A 22293-nucleotide genomic window follows, 5' to 3' on the forward strand; every position below is an offset into this window, starting at 1 on the left:
CAGGCGGCCCCAACGCTCGCCTGCCGTCCAGAACGAGTGATGTCAGCCGAGGCCGTCGGCAGGGCTGGCTGACCCCCTCCCCGGGGACTGGGGGGAGATGCGGCTGTTACCAGAAATGTGCCGGTCCTTGTTGAGGGCCTGCGACTGGAGGTTACCCATCTAGGCCACCTGTCTCCGTGCGACGCTGAGACAAGACAGCTTAGATCTGTTCCTTCGCCGTCCTTTCTGAAAAGATGCAGACTTTAAGGTCAGCCTAAATGGCTTGCATTCCTTCCTTTCATACGCTTGAATATCGTTTATTATATGATCCTAGCAAGCAGTCAATAAATATTTGAAGGAAATTAAATTTTTAGTGGGTTATTTGGCACATAAGCCTAAAGGTGCTGGGGCCGAAAGGCAAAACTGATCCCAGTTAAAAGAGGCAACCACGGCCGGGTTCGGTGGCTCAGCCTGTAATCCCAGCACTTTGGGAGGCCGAGGTGAGTGGATTGCCTGAGCCCGCGGCTTCAAGACCCGCCTGGGCAACTTGACGAGACCTCATCTCTACAATAAATCAAAAAAATTAGCTGGGCGTGGTAGCGCGGGCCTGTTGTTCCAGCGACTTGGAAGGCCGAGGCGGAAGGATCACTGGAGCCCAGCAGGTCGAGGCTGCGGTGGCTGGGAGCGCCCACTGCACTCCAGTCTGGGTGACAGAGTGAGACTCGAACTCAAAAAAGAAACCTAAAGGGGGTTGTGGAAGCCAAGGTTCTTGTCACATAAATGAAGCCTCCAAGAAGCAGCCTTCAGAGAGAATAGGTGGTAAATTAGAAACCATCAGTCTCTTCCTAGGGACAGGTGCAAATTTCCCCAAGAGATGGCTTTGTGGGGTCATTTTGAAATATGTCACAGCAACATTTTTGGGGGGAGAAATATGTTTATTTCTGTTAGGGCCTGCTCTCTGTCATGTGATGCCATAGCAGAGTCAGACTGGCATTTGGTATCTTATTCCTACAGAGTCTGTTTTGTTAGGTTGATGGGCCAGTGTCGCGGGTAAGATGCAAAGAATTGCACAGAAATTAGATTGGGAAAAATAGCTTATTTAAAAGCAGATTTAAGAGAGAGAGGGTGGATTCACTTCTCAAGGAAGAGAAGGGGCCAGATGTCTGAAGGTAACATGTTGGCAAATGCTTGAGACTAGGGACTTTTTTTTATTTATTTATTTTCTGAGTTGGAGTCTCACTCTATCACCCAGACTAGAGTGCAGTGGCTGCTCCCGGCCCCCGCAGCCTCGACCTGCTGGGCTCCGGCGATCCTTCCGCCTCAGCCTTCCAAGTAGCTGGAACTACAGGCGCATGCTACCACGTCCAGCTAGTTTTGATTTATTGTAGAGATGAGGTCTAACCAAGTTGCCCAGGCGGGTCTCGAACCCATGGGTTCAGGCAATCCACTCACCTCAGCCTCCCAAGGCGCGGGATTACAGGCTGAGCCACCGAGCCCGGCTGAGACTAGGGACTTTTAAAACTGTTTTGGGAGGCAGGGCAGGCAAGCATTCACAGAAGCAAATGTCAGTTAGGGTCTGTCTCTCACCTCCCTGATTACTGGACGAATGGGCAGGCCAGTCATGGGCACATTGACACAGGTGGACGATAGCTTGATGGGTGGGTCAGCCACTTCATGGGTGGGTCAGCCACTTCATGGGTGGGTCAGCCACATAGGTGAGAAGGGCAGGACTCTCAGCTGAAAGACAAATTCTTGGGAGATGCTAATATCAATGTCTTGTGACCCTCCCGGGTTTCCAGGAAAGGATCATTATTGTGGACGAACACAAGGAGGTCAGAGAAACTCCATTCTGGGCACCATCCTTTCAGTCTTATTTTTTTTTAACTTTATTTTATTATAAAGATGTAGGGCACAAGTCAGGACTAGGTATATAAGCAGTCTACGTGCAGGTGAAGTTTGGGCCTCTAACTGACCCTCCCTTCCCCTGGTTTAAGATCAGGCACCCTTAGTTCAGTCAGTTTTATGATCTCTATTTTCACGTTAATGCTGATCAGTTATGCCTAAAACTCCACATGGGAATGGATGTAACAGGCATGTCCAACTTCCTTTGCCATCATAGCCTGGAATTTAGTTTTTCAGGTTTCCTTTAGCCCAGAGGAGGTCTGTTCAGTTGACTGGGGAGGCTTAGAATTTTATTTCTGGTTTACACTACTATCAAACAATCAGAATAGGTACATTAAGTGAAATCTATTTTCTCTTCCTTGTCTAAATTTTTGGCTGGCTACTTCTCCATGTTCCTTGATGTATGAACTTTCCAACCTAAGTTTCAGTTATGAGGTTTCCCAGAGAAAGCAAAGGTCATCTTAACACAAAAATGTTCACTAAAGGAATTAACCATGTTTCTATTTCAGCCCCCCTCTGCCATCTCTCCTTCCCTTTTCACACTAGCCAGCACCCCTGCAGTAATAATGTGTTATACTCTGTCAACTTTTTTTGCAAAAAAAGAGTACATGCAAAAATGCAAACAGATGGCAAGTCTTGGGAAATAGAAACTTTTTGTAAAGTGGGTGAAAGTGTTATTGGCAAACTGCTCAAATCAGACACTTGAAGGCATTGACAAATGAGAATCTGGGAAAGTTACACCAGTTAACAATTGAAGAAGAGAAAATCTGAGGGTGATGACAAGATAGGTCCTTCAAAAGAGATGATTTGAATATCAAAGGATTGAGCTGAACCCTTGGGAGAACTGAGAAAGTTCTGGAATATTTCTGCAATGAAATAACCTTATTTATGTATATACTATGGAAATCAAACACACAGTTAAGGACTGTACCGTATCCATATCCCAAGAAAAACAATCAAAACTCCAATAGTCAACATTTTTGGTTTGTTCTGAGAATCAGGGCAAGGTGTGACTGTAACATATTTTAGCTCAATAATAGGGAAAATAAAATTATTTCCACTCAAGATGAAACTAGTTTTATTTTTCAAGATAGCGTCTCAATGGTGACTGGGTGTGGTGTCTCACGTCTATAATCCCAGTTACTCAGGAGGCTGAGGCAGAAGGACCCTGAGAACCTGAGCCCATGAAGTTGAGACGGCAGTGAATTGTGATCATGCCATTGCACTCCAGCCTGTGTGACAGAATGGGACCCCCAACACAAAAACACACACACAGAGTCTCAGGGGAACATTTTCTCACTGTTTCCTGAGACACATCTGAGTAGCTACCTCCCAGAACTGCTCATCCCACATTTTGAGAGCCTCCCCTGTCTCATTTACTTTTTTTTTTTTTTTTTTTGAGTTGGTGTCTCCCTCTGTCCCCCAGACTGGAGTGCAGTGGCCACTCCCGGCCACCGCAGCCTCGACCTGCTGGGCTCCGGCGATCCTTCCTCCTCAGTCTTCCAAGTAGCTGGAACTACAGGCACGCGCTACCACGCCCAGCTAATTTTTGATTTATTGTAGAGATGAGGTCTCGCCAAGTTGCCCAGGCGGGTCTCGAACCCGCGGGCTCAGGCAATCCACTCACCTCGGCCTCCCAAAGCGCTGGGATTACAGACTGAGCCACCAAGCCCGGCCCTCATTTACTTTTATAGCCCCATGACCAGGTAGGTCATTTGGGCTTGGTTTTACAGGTGAAGAAATGGAAGCCAGGTGACACACCCACCCAGTGAATGCATGATCCAGTATTTCTGCCCAGGTCAACCTGACTCTGAAGCCAAGCGCTGTCCCATTAGCTAACTCCCAGAGGACTGCCTGACAACTGTCTACTGAATGAAGCAAGGAGTGCCTGGATCAATTAACCCATCAAGGAGTACCACCAACCCATCAGTAACACAGTAGCCCCAAATCTCAGACGGCTTGCGCATAATGTTGACCTCTTCCAAAGAAGCCACACAGAGGTCCAGCAGGGAGAGACACTGGTTGATAACATTTACAGGAAGGTCGCTAATGGCGGCAAGTCGGTGATGAAAGAATCTGTGCTGCAAGACAATACAGCAAACAGTTTTATAGTCAAGCAAGTTAATTATTCAAATTCCTATTCAGTGTTTACAATCTGATTGGTTAAGACTGACAACTACATTGTCTTTAGGTTGTTTGGTTACCTGCATTTGGTGACTCTAACCCTGTGACTTCTTATAAGGAATATACGTATCTTGCAGAAACCAGGCTTGGCCAGGGGCTGCTCCCTGGGGCAGAAGGAAACCATATGGGGGGAATGAGGCAATGTCCAGACAACTAATTACCCCAAACCAACCACTTTAGAGGAGAAATTCCCACAAAAGCAGCATGGTGGTCCTCTTAATGTCCATCATTTTACTGGAGTCTCTGGCTGGCCCAGGGACCCCTTCAACTCTCCATCAACCTCTTCTGTTCCAACTCTCAAGCCCTCAGTGGATGAGGCCTCTCCTGGCCTCCCCAGAATATCACTTTCCCTCAACCTTCTGGAATGAACCCAATCTGTGTCCAGCCTCAGCCCCGCCCCCCTCTCCTGCCAGGCAGTTGGTGCCTGAAACCAGCTCGTGAGAGTTCGTAGCCCAGCAGGGAAGAGCCTAGTACATAGGCTGCAGCCAAAGACATGGTCCTGGCTTTTGTGGCCTCACCTGGAAAAGCCAAGGAGAGGAACCAAGTCAGGTTGGAAGAGGAAAGGGGCAGCCATTGTTTGACAAAAGCCGGGAGGAGGTGGTTGGTGGGTAGACAGGCCCAAAGCAGATCTTTACTTCCACTTTCATATGGAATTTGGAATTAATTCAGAGAATTGGAGGTGGGGTGAGGGACTAGTTTAAGAAGAAAAAACACAGTCCAGAACTTTCTGCAGATGAACTGACCAAAGTTCACAGAGACACTCAGAGATTTGCTGCAGTCACACAGCAAGTGAGAACCCAGATGGGGCCCCAGAGACCCTGAAGATTAATCACTTTAACATTTTCTTTTTTCTTTCTTTCTTTCTTTTTTTGAGTCAGTCTTGGCAGCTCACCACAGCCTCGACCTCCTGGGCTCAGGCCATCCTTCTTTCTCAGCCCCCTGAGTAGTTGGGGCTATCGTGTGCGCTACCGTGCCCAACTAATTTTTCTAATTTTTTTTTATAGAGATGAAGTCTCACTTTGTTGCCCAGGCTGGTCTCGAACTCCTGGGCTCAAGCAATCCTCCTGTCTCTGTCTCCCAAAGTGCCGGGATAGAGGCATGAGCCACTGTACCCGGCTAGTTCAAACTAACATTTTCTTAGTCATGTTTCTGATCTGGATGTATCCACATTGAGTAAGGAACTAAATTCATTATCTACAAATAAAATATCACCAAGAATTCAAAGAAAGTCATGGATGCCATCTCCTGACCCATTGTATGTGTGTGTGTGTATACACACACACACACACACACACACACATATAATCTTTTTTTTTACCTACCAGATTTCCCAAGAAATTAGGTATCTCTGGAGGATTCCTTCCAGAATTGGTTGAGGCAAAGAATTGAAAGCTGAAGGGAGCCTTCAAGGTGAGGGCTCTTGGGCAGTATTGATGAATGGTTCAAACTGTGAGCCTGGAGTCAGACAGAAGAGAACATGGCTCCATAACGTACTAGCTGTGTGGCCACAGGCAGGTGAGCTAACTTCTCTGAGCCTCCATAACCTCATCTATAAAATGGAGATAATAACGGCTACCTCATGGTGTTGTCAGGAGGTTTAAGTCAGCTAACGTGTGCAAAGCGCTCAGAGGAAGGTTGACTTCTTCTCGCCCACCTCTCCAGGGTCTCACTCCTCCAAGTCTTACTCCAGACCTTTGGGGGTGCTTCCTCCTTCCCCTTGTACCACTGCCAATTTGCAACAGAAATTCTGAGGCCAAAAGTAGGTAAAAACAAGAGGCAGAGGGCGCCAGGCTGCCCCCAGCCCCACGTGCCTTGGTGACAGACCTGGGTCCAGAAGTTGACCCTGCGGGCTTTATTTCTCATCCAGGCTGCCAAGCTGAACCTCTCAAAAGTTTCAGGCCCGAATTCCCACTTCCAAACAGCCTCTGCTCTAAAGCCAGCTCCTACACACCCCGGCACGTCGTCAGCCAGGATCCCACGCCTGCCTCTGAGGCCAGGAAGCGAGGCACCTGGGTGAAACTACATTCCAAGATTGGGCTGAGATTCACAGTCAGACACCTGTGCTGCAGCCCAGGTAGGCAGGCCAGGGAGGCGAGGGGCCGGCCCAGGGAGGAGGAGACACCGGACTCTAGCATTTCATGAGGACACAGACTGCTTTAAAAGGAAAGGGCCTGGGCCTGGTGTCAAGAGTTCTGGTCTGTGGGCTTGGTTTTGCCACCACCTACCACAATGCTTCATTATGCATAACAGTAATTCCAAAGGTGGGATCCAACAACTCCGGGGGGGAGATGGAGAACTCAAAACTATTTTCATAAGAACACAAAATTTGTTCTTTTTACTCCTTTTCTTTCTCTAATATGCAGTGGAGTTGCCAGAGGCTATGCAGTGCTCTGATGACATCGGAACTCTAATGGATGATGGAATGTGTTTGGGTTTTCAGATTTTCTCACCTTTAATTTTTCTTTTCTTTCTTTATATATATATTTAAAGATTTAGTTACAAATTAAAGCAGTGGCTCATACCTGAAATCCTAGCACTTTGGGAGGCCAATACAGGAGGATCACTTGAGCCCAGGAGTTTCGAGACTAGCCTGGACAACATAGCGAGGTCCCATCTCTACAAGAAATTTAAAAATGAGCTTGGTGCAGTGGCACACACCTGTAGTACCAGCTACTTGAGAGACTGAGAGGGTGGATCGCATGGGCCCAGGAGGTTGAGGCTTTGGTGAGCCGTGATCATGCCATTGCACTCTAGCCTGAGCGACAGAGTAAGACCCTGACTCAAAGAAATGCATAGACAAACAAGCAAATGAATAAAATTAAAAAGCTAAACATTATAGAAATATAAGAAATAGGATGCAATATACTTTGCATTCCACTTTTCATAGACAACTCACAACTGTTATCAACAACATGGCTGGGTACAGTGGCTCATGCCCATAGTCTCAGTGCTTTGGGAGATCAAGGCAGGAGGATTGCTGGAGGCCAAAAGTTCAAGACCAGCCTTGGCAACATATCAAGACATCCATACCTAAAAAAATGAAAATGCCTCATCTCTTAAAAACAAAACTAAACAAAACCTTATCACTAAAAAGAAAAAGTCCCCTCTAAAAAATAATGAAAAAATTAGCCAAGCATGGCGGTGCCCACCTCTAGTCCTAACTACCCAGGAGGCTGAGCCAGGAGGATCAGGAGCCCAGAGTTTAAGGCTGCAGTGAGTTACAATCATGCCACTGCACTCTGGCATGGGTGACAAAGTGAGATTCTGTCTCTTAAAAACAAACAAGATGCTGGGCGTGGTGGCTCACGCCTGTAATTCCAGCACTTTGGGAGGCCGAGGTGAGAGGTTCGCCTGAGCCCATGGGTTTGAGACTAGCCTGGGCGACTAGGTGAGACCTTGTCTCTACAATAAATCAAAAAAATTAGCCAGGTGTGGTAGCGTGCACCTGCAGTTCCAGCTACTTGGAAGGCTGAGGCAGAAGGATTGCCTGAGTCCATCAGGTCAAGACTGTGGTCGTCATAAGAGTGCCACTGCACTCCAGCCTGGGCAACAGGGTGAAATTCCAACTCAAAAAACAAACAAACAAAAACAAGGTGATATATATTTTCCCCATTTTTTTCTGTATGTTCACTACTATTAAAATAATTTTTACAAAAATGAGATGATTGTGTCTATTCCTTCTTCAGTTAAGCACTCATGTATTATGTACAATACTAGAAGGGGTGAACAGACTGATAACAGTCTTGTCCTATGAGGATCACATTCAAGAGGGGCAAAATAATAATAGTAATAAAGATCAGCAGATAGGATTTCAAGTGCTCTAAAGAAAGTTAAATGTGAAAATGAGTTGGGGAATGACTTACAGGCTACTTTGTGGGGGATAGTGACCTCTAAAGAGGTAACATGGGGGTGGAAAAATCAAAGGTCAAAAAGTAGCAAGACGTGGAAATCTCTGAAAAGGTTTCTGGACACCTGAAAAAGCAAGTGCAAAGGATCTGAGGCAGGAACTACTTGTGTGTTTTTGTAGCTTTTTTTCATTGAATACTATATATTTGTACTAGGAGTCTAGTATGTGTAATATCTGAGTATATTATTATGTTTTTTAAAGTCAACTTGTTTTTTTCAAACACTGAAAATAAAAATTCAAACAAGACTCAAGGGTGTACAATGAAAATAAATTTCCCTCTCACCCAATTCCCGAGTTCATTGCCCCAGATGCAACCGTTGTTAATTGTTTTGTATAATCTTCCAGAAAAATCTCTCTATAGATATGTGTATACTTCATATATATTATATCTATCACCAATCTTTTGCACAAATAAGACTATATAATAAACACAATTCCATACCTTGCTTCTTTTACAAGTTAATTAATACATTATTTTTGAACAGGCGATGCATGTATATGTTACTACCTTTATTTATTTATTTATTTTCATTCCCCCCACCCCGCCCCCCTATTTTTATTTTTTGAGTCAGGATCTCACTCAGTTGCAGTGACTTGATCATGGCTCACTGCAACCTTGGCATCTTGGTCTCAGGTGATCCTTCCACCACAGCCTCCCAAATAGCTGGAACTACAGGTGAGTGCCACCCTACTTGGTTAATTTTTTTTATTTTTTGTAAAGACAACGTCTCCCTATGTTGCTCAGGCTGATCTTGAATTCCTGGACTCTAGTACTTCTTCCATCTTGGCCTCCCAAAATTCTGGGATTACAGGTTGAGCCGCAACACCTGCCTGTCACTAAATTTAAAAGGTATAAATGAATACACACTGAAAAGCAGGTCTCTCCTTTCTACTCTGTTCCCTAAGCATCAAGGTTTTCTGCACAGAGGCAGACACAGTCACTGTCTTCCTGTGATTTCTCCTGAAGGTGGTTGTTATCATCTTAATATATATGTCCCCCTAAAATCCATAGGTTGAAATCCTAATTTAACCCCTAAGATGACAATATTAAAACATGTGGAATTTTGAAGGGTGATTAGGTCACAAGGGTGGCGCTCTCTTGATTCAAATTAGTGCCCTCACAAAACGGACCCCGGAGTTCTAGCTAGTCCCTTTCCCTGTGTGAAGAATGAGTGAGAAGATGCCATCTATGAACCAGGACAAGGGCTCTCACCAGACACTGGGTGTGCCACTTCCTTGATCTCGGACTTCCCAGCCTCCAGAACTGTGAGAAATACATTTCTGTTGCATATAAACCCTCCAAAAAAACTAAGACAGTGGTCAGAGTACATGGTGTGGGGAGGGCAAAAAGAACTAGAATTATCTTTCGGAGGGTGAACCCCTTGGAGTATAGGATTCCCCTGCTAACTAAGTGTTCTAGGAACCAATTGGTGTCAGTTACCAGCTAGGGTTGTTGTGAGAGACTGCGTTCGGCTTTGGTGAACTTTTTTTGGAGATTCTTTCAGAGCTTTTGCCCATTTCATGATGGGTGATTTACAAGCACACCTGCCCACACTGCAATGAATGTTCAGTAATTTTTGACCCCAAACAGCAAGACCCCTGTGTCCCACCCTCCCTATTCACCTGATCTTGCTCGAGCAACTTTTTTTTTGTTGTTTCCCCAGTTGAGAAAAATCCTCAAGAGGAGATATTTTGCAAGTGTGGAAGAGGTGAAACAAAAAATGGCAGAAGCACTAAAAGGTATCAAAATAAACGAGTTCAAAAACTGTTCTGAGCAGTGGAAAAAACATCTTGATAGGTGTCTTGCATCCAATGGAGAGGACTTTGAAGGTGACTAAAGTTCAAACATATAAGAATAAATACACAATTTTTAATAAATGAATTTCGGATTTTTGGGGGGTGCCCCCTCATACGTATCCCTGTGTTTGTCCCACCAGCTGCAGTGTGCTGTCCACCTGCTGTCAGCTGCTTCCAACACCATATCTCTGTGGTGGCTCCTGTCACTGCAGGTTCATGCCATAGTCCACTTAACCAGACCCTTTGAAGGACACTAGGGTTGTCTCCCTCCATCTTTTGCTACTTACAAACATGTGTCCATGACTTTTCCTGCAGATATCCTTTCACAGATGGGGGAGCACATCTCCATCCTGCAGTATTTTCTCACAGGGAGATGCATAATCCATTTAGCCAACTCACTAGTGAAAATCATTTAGGTGATTTCACTTTTTGTGTAACAAGCAGTGCTGTCATGAACATCTGTGTACACAAATCTCTTAGAATTATTCCATACAAAGAAATTGTCAGATCAAAACGTATTTAAATCTTAAATTTTCATCAATATTTCCAAAGAGTTTGCAGACAACTTACCAACTTACACCTCTCCCAACTGTGTTTAAGAGTGCCTCTTCCCATCAACATTGTTAAGATGTCCATCCTAACCAAGGCAATCTACAGATTCAATGCAATACCCATTAAATTACCAACAGCATTATTCTCAGACCTGGAAATGACAATACAGGAATTCATGTGGAAGCATAAATGAAAATCATCAGCACAAAGAACAAAGCAGGAGGCATCACACTCCCAGACTTTAAGTATTATTATAAGGCTACAATAATCAAAACACCCTGGTATTGGTACAAGAACAGGCATATAGATTAATGGAATAGGATAGAGATTCCAGAAGCAAAACCTCATTTCTCAGCCAACTCATCTTCAACAAAGCCTCTACCATCAACCACTGGGGAGGAGAACCTATTCAGTAACTGGTGCTGGGAAAACTGACTGACCACATGCAGAAGATTAAAACAAGACCCCTACCTATCACCATACACAAAAATCAACTCTAAATGCATCAAAGACCTAAACATAAAACCTCAAATTATAAGAACCTTAGAAAACACAGGATACACCCTTATGGAAATTGAAACTGTCAACCAATTCCTGGTCAACACCTTAAGTGCCCAGGCCATAAGAGATAAGATAGACAAGTGGGACCTCAGCAAACTGAGAAGCTTCTGCAAAGCCAGAGAAACCATTGAGAGAGTGGGGAGACAGCCCACAGACTGGGGAATAATATTTGCCAACTGTATATCTGACAAAGACCTAACATCTAGGATCTACAAGGAACACAAACATGCTGAAAAGAAAAAAACCAATAGCCCTATTACAAAGTGGGCAAAAGATACAGATAGACACTTCTCAAAAGAAGCCATATGAGGTGAGCAGCCAACAGATACATGAAAAAATGTTCAGCCTTACTAGTCATCAAAGAAATGCAAATTAAAGCTACACTGAATTATCACCAAACTCCAGTCAGGATGGCCATCATCAATAACTCAAAAAATAACAGATGCTGAAGAGGATGCAGCGAAAAGGGAACACTTCTACACTGTTGGTGGGAGTGTAAACTAGTACAGCCTCTGTGGGAAACAGTGTGGTGATTTCTAAAAGATCTAAAAGTCGACCTCCCATACGATCCTGCAATCCCCTTACTGGGAATATACGTGGAGGAACTCAAATCACTCTGTGAAAAAGATATCTACACACCCATGTTTATTGCAGCATTATTTACAATAGCAAAAATATGGAACCAACCGTGCTACCCATCGAAAGAGGACTGGATAAAAAAAAAATGTGGTCCATATACAGAATGGAATATTAAGCAGCCATAAAGAAGGACAAAATTATGAACTTTGCAGCAACTTAGATGGACTTAGAGGCTATGATACTGAGTGATCTATCACAGAAAAAAATAACCGAGTATCACATGTTCACATTCATAAGCGGACCTTGAGCAACTATTGTAATACTATAAGAAAGAGATTGGCAGTGGTTGGAAACTACCAGGGGAGGGGGACACACACCTCATCAATAAAGGTATCAGGATAATGAACATTTGTATAACTAACCCTGAATTGTACCCCACATATTTAAAATAAAAATTTTATTTAAAAAAAAAAGAGTACTTCTTCCTCTGAAGTCTCACCTAAACTGTTTACTTAAAAGACTTTGTGATCTTTGGCAACCTAATAGTGAAAAATATTACCTTGCTGTTGTATTTATTTAATTATTTACGTAATTGACCATTTTTTCCTTCTAAGTTGTCTGTCTACCTCTAGCTGTCCTTTCTCTTGTCCTTTTTGCTATTGAGTTTTACCTCCTTTTCTTATTGAATTGCAAAGCATTTTTCTTTTTTTAGATAGGGTCTTACTCTGTCACTTAGGGTGGAATGCACTGGTGAGATCATAACTCACTGCAGCCTCAAATTTCTGGGCTCAAGTGATCCTCCCTCCTCAGCCTCCTAAGTAGCAAAACTTTAAAATATATATACTCAGTAAATTAATCCTTTGTCTCCTATTCTTATGTTTGTGGGGATGGGTGGGTGGGTGTAGGTGGGTTTGGGTATATGAAACACATTCCTTAGATTTTTATTTGTCCTTTGAATTTCTTCATGATAATTCTTTGCTGTGCAGAAATCTAAACTTCGTAGGTAGTTAAACTTACTGGTCTTTTCTTTTTAATGAATTCTAATTTTGTCATAGATGGACTTAGAATTTCTGGATCTAGAGAGATAATTACATTTTAAAATTCTTTCATGTCTATTTCTAACTTTTAAAAAATCATTTCACTTTCTTACACTTGTAAAATAAAAATTATAGGAGGTGTTAACCTAGAAAAAGACACTACAGAAAATTATCTCTAAATAGGTTGGGTTTGCTCAGGAATAGAGAGAAGAATTATAATCTGGAATGCATGAAATGGCCAGCGCATTTGGTGAGGAAGGGGCAAGGGGACTTTTATTAGCAAAAAGAGATTTACAAATGCTGATTAGAAACAGAGCTCATTGGTTCCAGAGATTCAAATCCAGAGTTGCTGTCTGTCCATTGGTGAAGATGCTGTTCTTTCCTGGGCAAGTGTTCTTCTGGGAACATCTTATCTGAATTATCGCAGTCCTAAAGAATATCTAGTGATAAACCTTATCAAAGCAGGAGATACATAAAGGATACAAGAAAGTTTTTTTTCTTTCTTTTTTTTTTTTTTAATATAGAGACGAGGTCTCACTATGTTGCCCAGGCTAGTCTCAAATTCCCTGGCTGAAGCAGTCCTCCTGCCTTGGCCCCCCCAAAGTGCTAGGATTACAGATGTGAGCCACTGCACCCGACTTGGAATTTATTTGTATATAAGGAATAAGGCAGCAATGCATTTTTAAATGGCATGGTTAGTCATTTAAACCAATACCATTTGTTTATTGAATAATCTATCTTTTCTGCACTGATTTGAGGCAAGTCTCACTCTGTCACCCAGGCTGGCTGCAGTGGCATAATCACAGCTCACCATTGCCTCGAACTCCTGGGTTCAGACGATCCTGCCATCTCAACCTCCTGAGTACCAGGGACTAGAGGTGCATGCCACCACACCTGGCTAATTTTTTAAAAATTTTTTGTAGAGACAAGGTCTCGCTATGTTGCCAAGGCTGATCACCAACTTCTTGGCTCAAGTGATCCTCCCACCCCGGCCTCCCAAAGTGCTAGGATTACAGGCATGAGCCGCTGTGCCCAGCCTTGAGGCACATTTTGATAGGCCTTGCCAGTTCCAAAACAGTATCAACACGGGGCCTTTAACTTGAGACCCAGTGCCCACTACCGTGGCTGCAAGCCTCCCACTTCCACAGAGTGTGTCCTTCTGGTTAGAGTCCCTTCCTCTGAAGGAGCCTCAGAAGGCCATGTGCTCCTCCTCGCTGGTGCTCCAAGCCAGCAGCCTGGCGGGTGTGGTGGGGGGGTCCAAGTACTGGTGAGTAGTCACAAATATCACTCTTAATTAAAACACCATCTCAAAAGTGGGCAGTGAATAATGTAGGAAAGGCAACATACACATCTCTGTTCGCCAGTTTTGAAGCAATCACTTAAAGGAAAAGGGGCTTGGAGACATCATTAACAGAGTCAGTCACTCAGGGTGGAAAGCCAGAGCTGTGGTCTCTCGTTCCACTTACGTGACTGGAACAGTTCCTCTCCCCTCTCTGTGCCTTCCTTTTCTCATTTATTGAATAGAGAAGTTATGCTAGAGGCCAAGCAAAATGACTCACGCCCATAATCCCAGCACTTTGGGAAGCTGAGGCAGGAGGATCGCTTGAGCCCAGGGGTTCGAGAGCAGCCTGGGCAACATAGCGAGACTTTGTCTCTACAAATATGAAAAAACGTTAGCCGGGCATGGGGGTGTGCACCTTTAGATCCAGTTACTAGAGAAGCTGAGATGGAAGGATCACCTAGCACCCAGGAGGTCAAGGCTGTGGTGAGCCATGATTGGGCCACCACACTCCAGCTTGGGTGACAGAGCGAGACCTAGATTCAAAAAAAAAGAAAAAGTAAAAAGTTATGCTAGAAAACCTCTGAGGTTCCTTCAGCAATGATAATAATTGAGATTCTAGAACTCCTTGGAGCCCTTTCCAAGGATTATTTCTCAATTCCCATAGACTTCTTGATGAGATTCTCCTGGTTGACACACGTGCCCTCAGGGCTACTAACTTTGCCCTTAACCTCAGATCAGGATTCTAGAATAAAGCTTCTCTTCTGTGAGGCCATTATTTTCAAAAGTCTTTTCAAAAATGTCTCCTGACCAGGCACAGTGGCTCACGCCTATAATCCCAGCACTTTGGGAGGCTGAGGTGAGAGGATTGCCTGAGCCCATGGGTTCGAGACCAGCCTGGGCAACTTGGTAAGACCTCATCTCTACAATAAATCAAAAAATTAGCCGGGCGTGATAGTGCATGCCTGTAGTTCCAGCTACTTGGAAGGCTAAGGCGGAAGAATCGCCGGAGCCCAGCAGGTCGAGGCTGCAGTGGCTGGGAGGGGCCACTGCACTCCAGTCTGGGCGACAGAGTGAGACTCCAACTCAAAAAAAAAAAAAAAAGTTAGCCGGGCTTGGTGACTCAGCCTGTAATCCCAGCACTTTGGGAGGCTGAGGTGAGTGGATTGCCTGAGCCCACGGGTTCGTGACCTGCCTGGGCAACTTGGCGAGACCTCATCTCTACAATAAATCAAAATTAGCCAGGCGTGGTAGCAGGCGCCTGTAGTTCCAGCTACTTGGAAGGCTGAGGCGGAAGGATCATCAGAGCTCAGCGGGTTGAGGCTGCGGTGGCCGGGAGCGCCCACTGCACTCCAGTCTGGGTGACAGAATGAGACTCCAACTCAAAAATAAATAAATAAATAAAATTTTTTTTAAAGTTAATACCTTAATTAAAAATACTCCAGTAAAGGGTACAGTGGTTCTCACCTGTAATCTCAGCACTTTGGAGTTTGAGACCAACCTGGGCAACTTAGTGAGATCTCATCTCTACCAAAAAAAAATTTTTTAAATTAGCAACATGTAGTGGGTCATGCATGTAGTACCAGCTACTTGGGAGGTTGAGATGGGAGGATTTGCTTGAGTCCAAGAGTTTGAGGCTGCACTAAACTCTTATCGTGCCACTGCACTTCAGCCTAGGCAACAGAGCAAAAACCTGTCTGTAAAAATAATGAAAACATGCCGGGCTCAGTGACTCAGCCTGTAATCCCAGCACTTTGGGAGGCTGAGACGAGTGGATTGCCTGAGATCATGGGTTTGAGACCAGCCCAGGCAACTTGGTGAGACCTTGTCTCCACAATAAAATTAAAACTAGTCGGGCATGGTAGCGTGCACCTGTAGTTCCAGCTTTTTGGAAGGCTGAGGTGGAAGGATCACCAGATCCCAGCAGGTCGAGGCTGCGGTGGCCAGGAGCATGCGTGCCACAGCACTCCAACCTAGGTGAAGGAGTGAGACTCCAACTCAAAAAAAAAATAAAATAAAATAAAAATATAATAAAAAAGAAATTTTAAAACATACTTTATTGTAGGCTGTTCCAAAGGGAACGAGTTATCTCAATGGGTTATTCAGTCAGTTACAGACTGAACTACCTGTTATACTCCTCTCCTTCTCACTATTGCACTTTACTGGTCTTAAGAGAAAATACTGGCCGGGCTCAGTGGCTCAGCCTGTAATCTCATGCTTTGGGAGGCTGAGGTGAGTGAATTGCCTGAGCCCATAGGTTCGAGACACGCCTGGGCAACTTGGTGAGACCTCATCTCTACAATAAATCAAAAAACTAGCCGGGCATGGTAGCGTACGCCTGTAGTTCTGGCTCCTTAGAAGGCTGAGGCAGAAGGATAGCCAGAGCCCAGCAGGTCGAGGCTGCGGTGGCCAGGAGTGGCCACTGCACTCCAATCTGGGCGACAGAGTGAGACTCCAACTCAAAAAAAAAAGAAAAGAAAAAATACTAATAACTACCTGAGTCTTCAGTGAATTGGAGTCTTGCTGGTGGAGGTTCTTGCCTCAATGTTGATGGTCATTGACTGATCGGAGTGGTGGTTGCTGAAGGTAGGGTAGTTGTGGCAATTTCTTTCTTTTTTTTTTTTTTGAGTTGAAGTCTCACTCCAACGTCCAGGCCGGAGTGCAGTGGCACACTCATGGCCAGCCCAGCATCGACCCGCTGGGCTCCAGCGATCCTTCTGCCTCAGCCTTCCAGGTAGCCAGAACTGCAGATGCTCACTACCACACCTGGCTAATTTTTGATTTATTGTAGAGATGAGGTCTCGCCAAGTTGCCCGGACTGATCTCGAACCCGTGGTCTCAGGCAATCCACTTGCCTCAGCCTCCCAAAGTGCCGGAATTACAGGCTGAACCACCAAGCCCAGCTGGCAATTTCTTAAAAAGAGATAACAGTGAAGTTGGACACATTGGTTGACACTTCCTTTCACAAAAGATTTCTCTGTAGCATGCAATGCTGTTTTGATAGCTTTTTTTTTTTTTTTTTTTGAGTCGAAGTCTCACTCTGTCACCTAGACTGGAGTGCAGTGGCCGCTTCCGGCCACCGCAGCCTCCAGCCGCTGGGCTCTGGTGATCCTTCCACCTCAGCCTTCCGAGTAGCCGGAATTACAGGCGCGTGCTACCACACCCGGCTGATTTTTTGATTTATTGTAGAGATGAGGTCTCGCTGCCCAGGCGGGTCTCGAACCCGCGGGCTCAGGCAATCCACTCACCTCAGCCTCCCAAAGACGCAGTTGAGCCACCGAGCCCAGCTTGAAAGCATTTTTATCTGCAATAGAAATTCTTTCAAAATTGGAGCCAATACTCTCAAATCCTGCTGCTGGTTTATCAATTAAGTTTATGCAATATCCTAAATTCTTTTTCTTTTCTTTTCTTTTTTTGAGGTGAGTTCTCACTCTGTCACTCAGGCTAGAGAGCAGTGACACAATCATTGTTCACCACAGCCTTGACTTCTCAGGCTCAGAAGATTCTGTTGCCTCAGCTTCCTGAGTAACTGGGACTACAGGCATGTGCCACCATACCAGACTAATTTTTTTTATTTTTTTGTAGAGACTGGTCTCAAACATCTGGGCTCAAGTAATCCTTCTACCTCAGCCTCCCAAAGCACTGGGATTGCAGGAGTGAGCCACTGTGCCCGGCTCACAAATGTTCTTAATTGCATCTAGAAGGTTTGTAATTTATTTTGCCCAGATGCACTAGACGAATTATTATTTACAGCAACCATGGCCTAACAGAATGCATTTCCTAAATAATACAACTTGAAAAATCTCATTGATCCATGGATTGCAGAATGGATGTTGTGCTAGCAGCCATGAAAACAACATTAATCTCCTTGCACATCTTCATCAGAGCTCTTGGGAGTCACGTGCAATGTCAATGGGCATTAATATTTTGAAAGGAATTTTTTTTTGAACAGCAGGTCTCAACAATGGTCTTAATATATTCAGTAAAATATCCTGTAAAAAGATGTGCTATCATTTAGGTTTTGTTGTTTCATGTATAGAGCACAGGCAGAGTAGATTTAGCATAATTATTAAGGGCCCTAGGCTTTTTGGAATAGTAAATGAGCATTGGCTTCAACTTAAAATCAACAGATACGTTAGCCCCCAATAAGAGAGTCAGCCCGTCCTTCAAAGCTTTTTAAGACAAGGTTATTCTATATAGGTTTAACATAGATGAATACATTCCTTGTAGGTAATTTTAAATTAGAGAAAGCATTCAGATATTTTTCCTTATCGACACAATAGGCCTGACCACCTTGCAGGCTGGAACATAAACCCACACTTTCAGTTCATGTTTAACATAATAATCACTGTAAAAGTCTACCAAGTTCCCTGTCAAAGACAAATGCTCAAGCCCACCCCTCAGCTTTTCAAAGGTGTAGAAATGGTAATCAGCCCACCTTTCAGTTCATGATTTCACATAATAATTGCTGTAAAATCTATCAAGTTTCCTATCAAAGGCAATATGTGTGTTCATCAAAAGTGGGGAGATGGTAATTTCTCAGGAGCAGATATCTACAGCACACTCTTTAGCATAGTAATCATTGCAAAAGTATATCAAGTTTTTTTGTAAAAAGCAAAGGCGCGATCTTTCTTTCCAAGACACCTGTGTCTCTACAGCATGTCTCCCTTTCTCTCTCTCTCTCTAATACATTCTGTTTTAAAATTATACTGGCAGCTTTGCAGATATCACCACCTTGAGCCTTTCTCCATCAACCATAGTCAACCCCACCATAGTTTTTGACATTGCCACGGACTGTAAGCCCTTGGGCCATGTCTCCTTTGAGCTATTTGCAGACAAAATTCCAAAGATAGCAGAAAACTTTTGGGCTCTGAGCACTGGAGAGAAAGGGTTCAGTTATATGGGTTACTGCTTTCATAGAATTATTCCAGAATTTATGTGCTAGGGTGCTGACTTCACATACCATATAATGACACTGGCGACAAGTTTATCTATGGGAAGAAATTTGATGATGAGAATTCATCCTGAAGCATCTAGGTCCCAGCATCGTGTCCATGGCAAATGTGGCAAATACTGGACCCAACACAAATGCTTCCCAGTTTTTCATCTGCACTACTAAGACTGAAAGGTTGGATGACAAGCATGTGGTCTTTGGCAAGGTGAAAGAGGAATGAATATTGTGCAAGCCTTGGAGGACTTTGAGTTCAAGAATGGCAAGACCAGCAAGAAGATCATCATTTCTGACTGTGGACAATGCTAATAAATTTGACTTGTTTTATCTTAAACTACCAGATCATCCCTTCTGTAGTTCAGGGGAGTACCCCTTCATCCCATTTGCTCACAATGTCCTATAATCTTTGTGCTCTTGTTACAATTCTTTGGGTTCCATATTTTCCTTATTCCCTGCCATGTCTAGTTGGATTGCAGATAAATAAAAACTAAATAACAACAACAACAAAAAACTATACTGGCCACTCTGAAATTCCTTTCAGTAGTGAGTCAAAGAACTCATAAAACATTGCACCACACCCCATCTGGCAACCCTTTGAAGCTTTGAAACCGGGTATCAACTTCTCTCTAGCTATGAAAGTCCTAGATGACATCTTTTTCCAATATAAAGCAGTTTTGTCTACATTGAAAATCTGTTGTTTAGCATAGCAACCTTCATCCATGATCTTAGCTTCTGGAAAACTTGCTGCAGTTTCTAAATTGGCACCTTCTGCTTCACCTTGCACTTTTTGTTATGGGTTTGTTCCTTAAACCTCATGAGTCAAACTCTGATAGCTTCAGATTTTTCTTCTACAACTTTCTTGCCTCTCTCAGCCTTTATAGAATTGAAGAGAGTTAGGACCTTGCTCTGGATTAGGCTTTGGCTTAAGGGAATATTGTGACTGGTTTGATTTTCTATTCAGACCATTCAAACGTTCTTCATATTAGCAATAAAGCTGTTTTACTTTCTTATTATTAGTGTGTACACTGGAGTAACACTTTTAATTTCTCCTAAGAACTTATTTTTGCAGTAACAATTTGGCTAACTGGTACAAGAGGCCTACCTGTCAGCCTGCTTGGGCTTTTGACATGCCTTCCTCAGTAAGTTTAATCATTTCTCTTTTTTTGTTGTTTTTTGAGTTGGAGTCTTACTCTGTCACCCAGGATGGAGTGCAGTGGCACACTCATGGCCACCCCAGTGTCAAACTGCTAGGCTCCGGCAACCCTTCCACCTCAGTCTTCCAAATAGCTGAAACTACAGGCGTGTGCTACCACGCCCGGCTAATTTTTTATTTATTGTAGAGACAAGGTCACGCCAAGTTGCCGGGGCTGGTCTCAAATCTGCAGTCTCAGGCGATCCAAATGCCTTGGCCTCCCAAAGTGCTGAGATTATAAGCAGAGCCACTGAGCCTGGCCAGTTTAATCATTTCCAATTTTTCATTTAAAGTGAGATCCAGCCGGGTTCGGTGTCTCAGCGTGTAGTCCCGTGCCTTGGGAGGCTGAGGTGAGTGGATTGCCTGAGCCCGCGGCTCGAGACCCGCCTGGGCAACTTGGTGAGACCTCATCTCTACAATAAATTAAAAAAAAAAAAATGAGCCGGGCGTGGAAGCAAGCACGCCTGTAGTTCCAGCTACTTGGAAGGCTGAGGCAGAAGGATCGCCGGAGCCCAGCAGGTCGAGGCTGTGGTGGCCGGGAGCAGCCACTGCACTCCAGTCTGGCGACAGAGTGAGACTCCAACTAAAAAAAAAAAAAAAAAAAAAGTGAGATCCATGAGACTCTTCCTTTCACCCAAACACTTAGAAGTCATTGTAGGGTTATTAATTGGCCAAATTTCAATATTGTTGTGTCTCAGGCAATAGGGAGGCCTGAGGAGAAGGAGAGAGATGAAGCTTGGCCTGTGGGTGAAACAATCAGAGCATACGTAATATTTCCTTATTCAATTTGCCATCTTATGGGCATGGTTCATGGTACCTCAAAACAATTACAACAGAAACATCAAAGAAGACTGACCACAGACCACCATATATAGTTATAATAATAATGAAAATGTTTGCAGTATTGGGAAATTACCAATATGTGACATAAAGACTTGAACTAAGTACACGATATTAGAAAAATGGCACCAATTCACTTGCTCACTGCAGGGTTTCTATAAACCCTCAATTTATTTAAAAAATTGTAAATTTGTGAAGCACAATAAAATGAGGTATGCCTATATTTATTCCCTTTAAGTGTTTTACAAAAACATTTTAAAAACATTAGACTCCACACGTGCAGAGGAGGGTTTGACTAGAACTGAATGTCTCAAATTTTTGACCCTGAACTTCTTGTCTCTGCTGAAAGCCATCCCTGTGGATGTGTCTGCCAGCTCTTCTTCCTCTTTCTGCAATGTTTTTGTAAAGTTCCTCTGCGGACCTTCCCTTTGGGTTGAGGTATGAGTGGGGGGCCAGGAGAGTAGTACAGAAGATGGTCCTGGTGGGCTGGGCAGGGAGTTGTGGGTGAGAGAGCCAAGGTCAGCCAGTGAGGTCAGAATGAGAGACATCTGCACCTTTTCTAGGATTCCTCAACTTCATCTTGAACTGGCTTCTAGAATGTGAAACCCTTCAAAGCAGAGAATCCCACCTTGTAGAATGAGGCAGGCCCTTGAACACACCAACCTGGCAGGCTGAGTGAGAATCCAGGAAGGGTGGGGGCCCTAGAGGAGAGTGGGAACAATTGGGCTGTATTTACAGGAGTGCTTCTCTAGCTAGGAGACCAGAGAAGCTTGGAGAGCAGATTTCTTGCTAAGAAAGACACCAGCTGCCAGAGACCAGCTCCAGCCAGGTTCAGGGTACCCCAAAGATGGAGACGGCGTCGGCAATTGGGGGGAAGAAGAAAGAGAGAGAGAGAGAAAGAAAGAGACTGGACCCCTGTCTGGTGCAGAAGCCGTTTAATGGGAATTATAACTGGTCTTTTATACACAGTTGGGTGTGTGAGGGGCGTTCCCCACCCACTGGATGTTCTTTCAGGTGTAATCCCATAACCTAATTGATGAAACCTTAATCCATTTATTCAACTTCAATAAATCCTAAGATCATGACCCAAAAGCCTATGACCAATACTAAGGCTCTGAGATGTGACCCGAGTTTGAATTATAAGTTGTGTGAAAGCCAAAACTGCAGTTTGTGGAAGAATGGGAGCAATGAACTTCTAAAGTTAGCTTGTGTTTGTCCCCAGTATCAGAGTTTTTATGTTTTGAGCTCACAGGAGCTTAATCTGGTTAGTGCTGAGTAGAAAGGGGGAGGAAATGGGGTCAATAGCTCCCAAACGCATCCTAGTGGTCTCAGGGTCAACGGCCCTTCCTGATCCCTAACGCTCAGTGGGCCTCCGTGGCCGGCTCCCAACAACCAGCAAGCCAGGTGTGGTGTCTCACACCTGCCATCCCAGCACTTTGGGAGGTAGAGACGAGAGGATTGCCTGAGCCCAGGAGTTTGAGATCAACCTGGGCAACATGGCGAGACCTCGTCTCTACAATATATATATATGAA

General features: G+C 44.2%; 1 pseudogene; it reads left to right on the top strand.

The window, feature by feature from the left end:
- The first annotated feature begins 13697 nt into the window (after positions 1-13697).
- On the top strand, positions 13698-19037 carry LOC110596458 (annotated as a pseudogene).
- Positions 19038-22293: the final 3256 nt, after the last annotated feature.

This window comes from Carlito syrichta, unplaced genomic scaffold (genome assembly GCF_000164805.1).
Source record: "Carlito syrichta isolate Samal-C Ts95f unplaced genomic scaffold, Tarsius_syrichta-2.0.1 Scaffold309276, whole genome shotgun sequence".
NCBI lineage: Eukaryota > Metazoa > Chordata > Mammalia > Primates > Tarsiidae > Carlito > Carlito syrichta.